We start from the raw sequence: 11174 nt of genomic DNA, 5'->3' as shown, positions 1-11174 counted from the left end.
CCTGAAATCGCCACTGTTAACAGACTCATACGTAGAAGGGAAATGTACATATGGGTCGAGATCGAAAGACTAAATCCAGCATTTCTCTTCTGTAATCTCTGTTGGTGCGGATGTTCATGCTGTCCCCTCTCATATCCTGGATCAGATTTGACATGTGCAGATGGCTTTGACGATTTGCAATCGGTCGCGTTCTGCTATTTAGTTCCACGTCCGGATTTGGCCAAGTGGCTGTTGTCCTGAGGGCAACGATTTGAGGCTGCCGTGGCAGCATTTTGCTTCAGCCACTCAATGTTTGTGGTTACATGTGAATCACTATGAATCACTTACATCCGATGTCACACGGTGATAAAACACTCTGGAACATGCTGATGGGGCCGCTGCGTTTTTTTTAGTCCATCTTCGGGAAAAATTCGTAGTTTCACCGCGATAGACGCATCAATAAATTCCGCCGTCACGTGATGACGTAGTATAGTGAACGTCGGGCTTTTCCTAAGTCCTATGCGTCCTCCTTTACACCTTTGCTCATGATGTTTTCCACGGAGGTCAAGGAATAGTAGATAGTCTCTCTGGCTCTTTAATTGGCCTGCTGAGTCACTAATTGCAAGTGTGACTGGTGGGTGGAAATGGGCGGCGTGCTCGGTCATGCAGGTGCATTTAAAAGGAATCGGTTGATCACGGGTCTGATTAAGATCTAACGAAAATGCAGTATCAGTGAATCTCTGGTATTCAATTTTTTTTAAACTTGAACGTGGAGGTGAGCGCGGTTGTGGCACTCAGCTGCGGGAGGGGGCCGGCTCATCGGGGTCAGTGCCAGGTGGACGTGATCGGCAGAGCTGAGCTGAGTTTGCTAATCATGACTGAGGGAGGGAACACACACACACACAGACACACACGAGCGAGGGAAGGAGCAGAATGTTTTTCCAGTTGAACTTTGGTCCGTGCACCGGAGCAGCCGGGCAGCGCAGGTCGGACGTTAATAGGACTTTTGGGTATAATTGAGTTTAATTGCGTGTCCTGGCAGAATAAAGTGCTCACCTCGAACCCAGGCTCTGTGTGTGTGTGTGTGTGTGTGTGTGTGTGTGTGTGTGTGTGTGTGTGTGTGTGTGTGTGTGTGTGTGTGTGTGTGTGTGTGTGTGTGTGTGTGTGTGTGTGTGTGTGTGTTCAGTGCAGAGGGAACCCACGAAGTAACAGACTTTAAAGATTTCTTAACCTTTAACTCCTTTGCTGTGATATCACCCCCTTTACATATTAACATCCCCAAGGATACATTTTTGTTTCTGACAAAAGTTGAAACGTTGATCGCTGAAAAACAATTTCAGCGATCTAGCAAACTGGCTTCCACATTTCTATTTCCTGTTTTTGTCTTTTAGGGAGCAAAAACAGCAACACCATGCTGTCATATAGCAACTACTATGCAGCAGTGAAAAAAAATCCTGGTGCTGCCCATGGTTGCACACACACACCGAGAGCAAACACTGCTGTCCTGCAGAGTCATAAAATAGGCTATACACACACACACACACACACACACACACACACACACACACACACACACACACACCCTCACACACTAACCCTAACCCTAAATGTCCATGTGTATCATACAAATATTCTGATCATATCATAACCTATTTATCTGGTTGCATGTAGGAAAAGTGGTTCAGCGAATCACCAACAAGTTGACCCGGGTGTAAGTGTCTTCAAGCAGACCGAATAAGTAACAAGAAATTGTGACAATAAAACCTCCAAATGATGAGATAATAATAGCAATCAATAATATTTAATCTGCTGTAAATCAGACTTACGTCAGACCTTTCTTTTTTCACGACCTGCCAAGGTGCTGAGATTTTCAGCTTCTCGTCACTTGATTGGCTCGGAGCTACTCAAAACACACACCTCCATCTCCTGAAGCATTACTCTGCCAAACCATGTCTGGGTTTGACATATGTAAGCCATTGAATTAGAGGGGATTTAGGGATGAGATTATATTTCTGAGTGTGTGTGCTTGTGTGTGTGTGTGTGTGTGTGTGTGGTTATGTCATACCATTACATTGTGAAGAAACAATGTCTGCAATTGGGGAAACACAATGTGACAATTGTGATTAAAAACACTTTCATGATTCATGATTTAGCGTCATTGTGCTTACTCATTTCTGCCTTAGTTGAAATTTAACTCATCAATTATCTCCAACCCCCACCCCAACACTCCCACACATCATAATTTGGTCCCTTGTATCAAACAAAGAATTAGATGAAAGCAGGTTCCACATTTCGAGCAGACAAACAATTGTCACTGGCAGAATTTATCAACTCTACGGGACATTAACCCGGGAGTTGGTTTGTTGCCTTGTAGAATGGTGTAATAACTCGTCAAAAATGCTAAAGCTAAATGTTCTAATGTAGACAACGTTATACGAGAGAGACAAACCACTTAGAAAGAACCGCCAAAATGGTAGCCTCCGGGTCCAGAAAGGGAAGTGCCGGAAACCTGCATTCTCTTGAATGACCACCAGAGGCTGACACCTCTGGTTGCAAAAACAAAGGAGTTTATGGTCTCAATCTTTAGTTTCAAGTCTTTCTCAATAAAGCATGATGTTCATTTAAAAAAAAAAAATCATTTTCTCATTTATAGTAAGAAAGACGAGGATTCAGTGTGATTGACAACTGGAACCGTCCAATGGAGGCAGGTCGCAGGTGTAGGAGGACGTGCAGTGTCCTTGAGCTCTCAGTCAGGCCCACCTCGTCCAAATATGGTTACTTCTGGTTACGAAAAACCAATACGGCCAAAATGCGAAATTCGAGGCTTGCAAAACAGCAGTTCACAAGCTAATCGGTGACGTCACGGTAGGTTGCCACTTGGTTGTTGCACAGATGCAAGCAAAACCTTGAACCTTAACTATAATTCAGGGTCAAAGTCACCATATGATTTATTGAGATCAGATGTGACTGGTGATTCTACGCATGCAGTTTTATTTCCCAGTGACCACTGAAGGTACAGTTCATTCATTCATTCAGACAGGGGGTGGGGTGACTTCAAAGCCAAGGTAAACTGGTTGCAGATAAGGAGCCACAGAAACCATTACAGCCTGTATACATCATCACAATGGCCTTTTTCTCAGAAGCTTCCTGCATTCTTGGACTTCAAAAGCCCCCTAATGAGCAGTCCTTGCATCTCCAGAGCTGTTTGTCTGCCACCAGGATATGATGCATTGTGATGTCACTGGATCGCCGTAAAAAACAAGGCCTGAGAAATGAACATTCCTGCTGCAGGAATGTGAGGAACGTCCACTGTCAGTTGTTCTCGCCCCTGTGGGGTTATCAGGCAGCCGTAGGAGCTGACTCAAGTCTTTAAAAAAACAAAAACAGAAAAACATCCATCTATCTGTCGGCGCAGTGTCTCTTTCAAAAGGCCGCCAGGGGTCAAAGGACGCCAGGGTCAGGCGTGATGTACATGACAAGCGTGCGGCTGCAGACAATAGGAGGATCTGTCGGAATGAGAGCTTTATCCCTGAAGTGTGGACGAGTGAAGGCAGATGAAAGTGAGAGTTCTTGACCCAGGCCAAATATCAAGCAGCTCAAGTATGGCCTTGTAGTGCACGTGTGCTTTGTGTTACTTTGTTTGATGGCGTGAGATGTTGAAGCAGAAAAGCTAAGGCTCTAAAACAGCAGGCCCTTTCCCCTGAAACATAACTAATTAAAGCGGAAACAGACAACTTTTAAACCACGCTTACTGTATGTTGGTCCCCTATAAGTCTTGCTTTCACAATGTTATTCTCTTGGCCACCAGGACGCGGCTTTCACAGGAAGATGGCGGCTCGATTTTGCGGCACAAAGAAAGTGCGTCACACATTGCGTCTCCTGGTATCTATCCCCAGTGATGGAAATGGCAGATGGTGGAAATAAGAACAGATCGACCTCGCAAGGGAAAAAGAAACCCGTTGACGGAGGAACAAAAGCAGGCGAGGAAGAAGAGTGGTAGAAAAAGAGATAAAACGAGAGCGAACCTCGGACGGGCATTCACTCCGTGGAGAGAGCTCAGGGACCTCAAAAACAAAATAGTAGTTTGTATTCTTTCTACAAGATCAGTAAGTAACACAACCAGCCTACTTATTAAACTACCGGATGTTTTAACTCAAGGTTATTTGTCAAATTAGGAGTCACGCTTCTGTAGCGTCTTTATGAACAGTGACCAAACGATAGTACCACCTGGAACCGCTAGGGTGCCCCAAAAGTTGTCTGTCTGTTTTTAATTTACGCGTCCAAATGTCGCCATGAAAACTTGCACAAATTGGAGATTGAACAAGTTCACAATACACTTGGTGCCCACGATATCCAATGTAGTGAAAACATGTTAAAGCAGTTTATTTTTGTTGCAGTTCATGGCAGTGTTTTTGTCGCGCAACAATACTTCTGCTGTCAACATGAAGCAGACGGGCTAACATGCTGTTTCCACAACTCCTCGGGTGACTCACGGGCAAATATGATCCTCACCGAGTCTCTTCCTTCTTCGTCTTCTCTTTGTTCTAATTTTAAAAGCCTGACATTGACAAATAAATAACCTCTCTTTGGGGTTTCAAATGAGTCAGCAGAGCCTTTCATCACATGCCGATGTGTCAGTGGGTTCAGGCGTCTGTAATTCGATCGGCGCTCAGAGAGAGTGCAATTCTGGCCTTTGACCCCTGGCCAGGCTCTGCATCCCCTCATCCCTCATGAGACGTGATGCAAAGCTACAGAGTTTAAACGCTGCCAGGCCTCCCGGACATCTGAGCAAAAGTTGCCGCTGTCCTCAGTGTGCACCCTGGGGGCCACGACACAGACAAGTCGCAAAATATGTCCCTCCGACTGATGTCAGTGATTGTACTCTGTTCCTGTGATTTTATCTCTTTTTTTTGTGTCCATCTATTTATCTTTCCGCCTGCCTGACTGCCTGTCTTTCTTTTATGGTAGAAAGAGCATGTTTATGATTAAGTTGTCGGCCACAAACCCTTCCTCCCGCTCTCATTGCCTTTCACCATAAACCTCTCAATCTGTCTCTCTTTTAGTTGCATATGTTTACATGTTGCAAGACAACAGTGGGCCTGTACGCTAAACCTCACAAACAGATATCCACCACTATTGCAGACCTAAGACATTGACTGAAAGTCAGGGTTTTCAACTCAGCCCTGGCTCTGTAAAACTCAAAAACAAAAAAAATGGTGCGGACCGCACCACACAACACTGTGTGTGCAGTTTGCAAACATCACTCGTCGACACCTTAAGAGATGTGGTAGCGGGTGGTGCTGCAACTCTGGTTTTGGCCTAGTGGTTTATGTGCGTCTGTCTTCCATACCCAGCGTCGTGGGTTTGCGGCCCAGCCAGAGCAGTGAAATCACGACAGCAGCAGAGAGAGAGACAAACTTTAATGTGCCACTCTAACAATTCAGAATTTAATTTTCATGAAGTTGATCTCAAGATCTCAACGTCCTGAGATTTCAGAATGTTTAGTTCCTAATATGGGTCAACCAAAAAAATTAATAAATGCAGGATCCTACAATCCCCATAATCCAATTCAATTGTATATTTCCTTCGATCCTCCTGTCATAGCTAAAAATCCCCATTTTTCAAACCCCAATAAGGAACATGTCCCATTCTCCCTGTTAAAATGTACAATATCACACATGCGATACATCCTCAGGGTTATTTTTCCTTGGACTTCAGAAAGCTTCTTTTCAGAGCCACAGAAGACATTATTCAACAGTATTATTAGTAGGCTGCCCCTCATGAGGAGTAAACTTATCATAAAGTCGGTGGAGGGCCTCGCTAAGCACGCTTGAGACACACGGACGGAGAAAAGTCCGCAGCTGCCTTCCCCTCCTTTTTTTGTCATCTCATCTCATGCCACTGACATATTGTATAATTTATTATGTGTAGTGCATGAAATTGAGCCTCAGTGTTTACACACACATGAGCACGTACAATACAGACACAGTCACACAGTGACTGGGACGGTGAGCAGTGACTAATATGTGCACACGTGACAGCTTGATGTGGCTCATAAATTGCCCAATGCACAGATAACCAACCATTCTTACTCAAACCCAAACCTCTGCATTTGAATCTCGTTGTTCACAAGCAGATATCTGTCGCCTGCTAATTTATTGAGCCCCACTTGTCTAGGGTAAAACTAGACAATGGCCGACATGTTCACACCTTTGCATCCTGATTGGGTTTTTCTGTGAACAGCGGATGGGGCGTTGTGTGATACAGACTGAGATAGACTGTTGATAACTGCTGTCTGGTGTAGCAAACCACACAAGGCTGCGAAACCACGGCTGAGGTCTGAATAATGAGGAACTATAACTGTCAAGTTGAGGACACCCCACCCCCCACCCCACCCCTCCCCAGCACACCAACACACAAGATCTAAAGCCCTAAATCCACGACCAGCAGGGAACACGTCAAAGATTTCGTCTGTCGGTTTGAGGTAGAATGCCTCGCAGCGAAATGTAGATTCATCGGACTGGAATGAATGACAGGGGAGGGACTCTGCAGACAGTGCAAAGTTAATGACTGACAGAAAAGTTGGACGAGAAACGCCGACGTGAGATGGACGTGTCTGGTGCGATTTCATCATCCGGTCTGTCCTGACCAGCCCTTTCTGTTTCAACAACAGACGCCTGATCAATACTACGGCTCACATGCTGCACACACACACACGCGCGCGCACACACACACACGTCCTGCGTGGAAGCCAGCACACATGACTCACATGCTCTGGGCTATCATTAAAAGTGGGTACATGATAGACGTGTGGTGAAAGAAATGGCAGGAGCGTGAAGAGAAAGAAGGGGGAGGACATCGAGGTCAACGGGTTCCTCTGCGCTCCACTTACTGGTCATACCACAGAATCACTTCTAGCCTCCCTCTCTCTCTCCTTCTCTCTCTGTCTCTCACCCTGACATGCAGCCTTACCACACACTAACGGTCTGAGTCAGAGAGCGGGCCGCTTATGAAATCCAGGTTTGCCACATCGTCCCTTTTTCTCGGTTAGATGAAAAGAGACATAAGTCAGCTCTGTCTCTCAGCACTCATCCCAAACGCCCCGCTCGCTGCCATTACATCTCCGCCTGCATGACAGAAAACAGAGAACAGGTGATGTATGTGTGTGTGTGTGTGCAAAACATGTGTGTTGTGTGCGTGCCTGCATGCATGCTTGTGGCCCACTTGTTGATGCATGGGCCATTTAATCTTCACGGTTCGACTTGGTCAAAACAAGCCGATTGAACGACTTGAAGTGCTTGGCAGATGTTCAAAAGCAATATGGACTGACAACATCACTGTGGCAGCGCACATGTTACTCGGAGCAAATGTTAAACCGGGACTTTAATGCGGCAGAGGGCATTGTTGGTTTTGCATGTCAGAGAAAAAGAGTACCACTTTGTGAATCCAAATGTTTTGCAGGGAGGGAGCAAAAGCGAGTAGTCTGTGCGTGAAGTGGCAGATGGGGAGATAGAAAACATGATCCAAAGCTTGGAGGGACACAGCGCTGCTTTATACAAATAAAATAAACCCACCGCACAATTAGAGTCGAGTCTTTTTTGGGTTTGCTTTCAGTTAAATAAACAGAAGAGCAACAGAGCAATGTGGCAGGCATAATGACACACAATTAGTTTCTTCAAAGTTTAAAAGTTGGTGTAGTAAAAGTTTCCCATCATCTCCCCAAACATTCACATTTTCCACGAGAGAGCGACACGGAAGCGGCGGGACGTTCAGCTGTGCTGTGAAGGCATTGTTTGCAAGCGGGCCAAACATAACAGCAACAATAACAACAAAAATACTTAAGGTTGCTATCAAATCCCTGACATGAATATTGACAAGATGTACTTTACTGTACATTTACACCGCTGACAAAAAACTGATCTTGGGTTTTACAGCATACCATCAACATGTTTTGGTATAAACAAGTGCACGCATATTCAATGTGCCATAGCATGACATAGGTCGGGTGGGTATTCGCAGGAAACCCCGGGGTGTGTCAAGGTCGTAGCAGAAGGTGAACCGACATATCACCATGGTTACCACTAATAGAAAGGGATGGAGCCTAAATTATATGCATCTGTCGGTAAGGCCCAGGTCGTGAAGTTGTGTAGTTGTACTAAATGAAAAAAAAGACATGCTGACGTCACCGAGTCCTGCTCAAACATTGATATGTGTGATCTACACCCTCCACATCCAACTGCTCTTTTGACCTTTTGACCTCACGGAGGAAAAAAATTTGATTAAATAAGAGCGACGATTGGCTACAGCTGCGTATGAAAAGCTCACACAAGCGCACATGTATGTTTGTGTTGCGTATGTATTTACATCATACTGTAAATGGTATGTTTGTTAGTTCATCGTGTGTGTGTATCTGTTCAAGGAGGTACTATAAGGAGGTATACCATATATTATAACTCAATTTTCCATTACATTGTACTTCGTTAAAAAGATCAGATAATACCAATATCTATTTAGATATAGAAATGTTTCTAAATGTTGTAAATCTTTAAATATAATCCTGCTTTTGTCTCATTTAATTTTGTATTTTGATTCTGTTGATATCCATTATTGTTTTATTCATTTTTATCTCAACTGTCTTGCATCGATTATTATTGTCATTGCATTAATTATCTTCTCATACTTGTTTTTGCTACTTGTATTTGCTATGATTGTCAAACCCTTTTTTTAACATGCTATATGAATACATGTGACATGACTTGACCTGCCGTGACTCTTTTGTTCTTGTCATACTTCATTTGGCGTAAGATAATGGAATATATTCCACTGGGAGTTGCGTTTCAGTCCTTATAGGATAAAAAAAAATTTTTTTCAGGAAATCTGTGAAATTAAAATGAACATAAATGTTCTTAGTCTGAACTCGATGTCCGAAGGGGGAAGCGACGCTTCCAGCTCACTGGCTGAAATGATTCAGCAGAGCAAGACCAGCAGAGTTATTGATGTGAGGTCGCCTGAGAGCACTGACCCTGTGCACGAAATGTCAGGCGTCAGACTTTTACTCTGAAGGAACCTAATCACCGCTACGAAGGTGGCTCACTATTTGGGTATTAAAAACTGTTATGTTTGAGGTTTCAAAGTAAAAAAAAAAGTCCCCAATTTTTTTTAAATTAAAACAACACGAGCCAATCACAGGCGACCTTCTTCAAAAAAAAAATACACCACAGTGACAGATTAAAATAAGCAAACAGGCTCATGACAAACATGCTGTACATGTACTGCTCACTGGCATGTGGCCACTGTCAGCAGTGTTTACAGAAGGGATTAAGATAAGTCCCTTTTCATGCAGTGTTTGCATAATTTCTCGGCTCATTGTACCTCCAATGTAACCTGAAGCGCAAAATGGAGGTTTGCTTCTAAAGAAGTTTTTATTCCATACAAAAAGACCTTGATCAAACCAAATATATGATTCTGAAGCATCAGTGTTTGAAAAATATATTTAAAAAGAATATACTTTTTAGCGGTCTCCTTTCTGAAGAAACCAACTCTGTTTTAAAAGAAAATGTTGTTGTTGTTTTTATTGCATTGCTTACATAATTTTCTTGCAGGGACACTGTGACAGGTTTATTAACTGAGAGACACTATGGATAACAAGGCCCGACTTAACACCACCCAGCCACATCAAAACTACTTCCAGTCTTACAGAGGACATGCACGCTCATCTTTTTTTTCTCCTCCCAGAGAGGAAAGCAAGAAAACACGGATCTTCTATCGCTGTCGCGCGGCCAGTAATTTTCCTTCAGGGCTCCCGGGGGAGCGATACATTTTCACATATGGCAAGCTGAGTCTGGGTTTTATGGGGTGAATTGTTTTGGGCCTCTGTGAGAAGAGAAGGAGTAAAATTTTAACTGTCTGTGGCAAGACACGAGTGGGAGAGAGAAAGAGAGAGAGAGAGAGAGATGTTTTTTAAATTTGTATTTATCCTGCAATTGATCTGTTGTGACATGAAAAACTGTTGGAATTCCAAAGTTATTGGCTCTATCTAATACACACTGAGGTATAAAAAGGAGTGGGCTTCCTAATGATTTTTCGGGGGGGTTTTCCACCTTTAATTCGACAGGACAGCTAGGTGAGAAGACATACAAGAAATTGTCACAGGTTGGAGTTGAACTCTAGACCTCTGCGTCAAACATGTGTGCCTGCTCTATCCACTGAGCCACCCCGGCCAACCTAGTAATTTTTTAGACTGCTTTCATAAAACAATTCTAAACAGTGTTCCATCCACACACACACACACACACACACACACTTACACGAGGGGTTGTCTCTTTTAAATTCAGTGTTGCCATATGAGGGAGATTAGGTTCCAGTTCAGGGCTTCTGTTTGCAGAAACCACGTCTCTTAATCTTCACAGTTGAGATGCAGATTTAAAAAGAAGGGATTTCGACAAGACGGACTCATTGAATCAATCCTTCATCACGGTTGCACTTTGATTAGAAAAAAAGAAAATAATGTGTGAGCGAGAGTTTTCTGTTCCAGAGTGCAAAAGTGATTCGGGGCCTTTTAACTTGACCTCGTGATTGTGCACCGAGCGCTGCCCCCTGCTGGATCGTGAAGTGGAGTTTTTAAACATGAGGGGATGTTTTAGTATTTAAATTTGACGGTTGATTAGCAACAACACATTCCACTTTTTTCTCAATGAGAATTCAAAGAGAAAATGAATCTATATTTATCGAGTATGATCTTGTTATATTGAAGTATTTGTAATAGTGTACGATCAGTGTGAGAACCTGAACAGCAAAAGTGTGAATAAAAGAATACACACTGGATGAGGAGGCACCTCCAATGCCGAGGGCAATCGATGGCCGGTGGGCTCCTCTGCTCCCCACATCGGGTCATGAGATTAATATAAGAGGGGTCACGGCAGGATGTTGATTACTGGATAACCAGAACAGGAAATGGGGAAAAACTAGATTCTTCTACATAAAAATTACATTTATGTGAAGTTTCATTTCTTCGGCGAAATGCTGTGTCAAGGGGGGCATCACTCCTCCAATTCATCTGCTCATAGCTCAAAAGACATGTGACCCGTGATGAGGCATTGTGAGTAGACGTATCTTGAGGTCACGAGCAGAAATGATGATGGGATAAGCCATAGCGATGAGGTCATATCCAGAAGTTTGCCTGCCACCAGCAGAGA

The sequence above is a fragment of the Scophthalmus maximus genome, chromosome 12 (assembly GCF_022379125.1).
Source record: "Scophthalmus maximus strain ysfricsl-2021 chromosome 12, ASM2237912v1, whole genome shotgun sequence".
In the NCBI taxonomy this organism is placed as follows: domain Eukaryota; kingdom Metazoa; phylum Chordata; class Actinopteri; order Pleuronectiformes; family Scophthalmidae; genus Scophthalmus; species Scophthalmus maximus.
Note: the sequence above shows the minus strand (reverse complement) of the source record.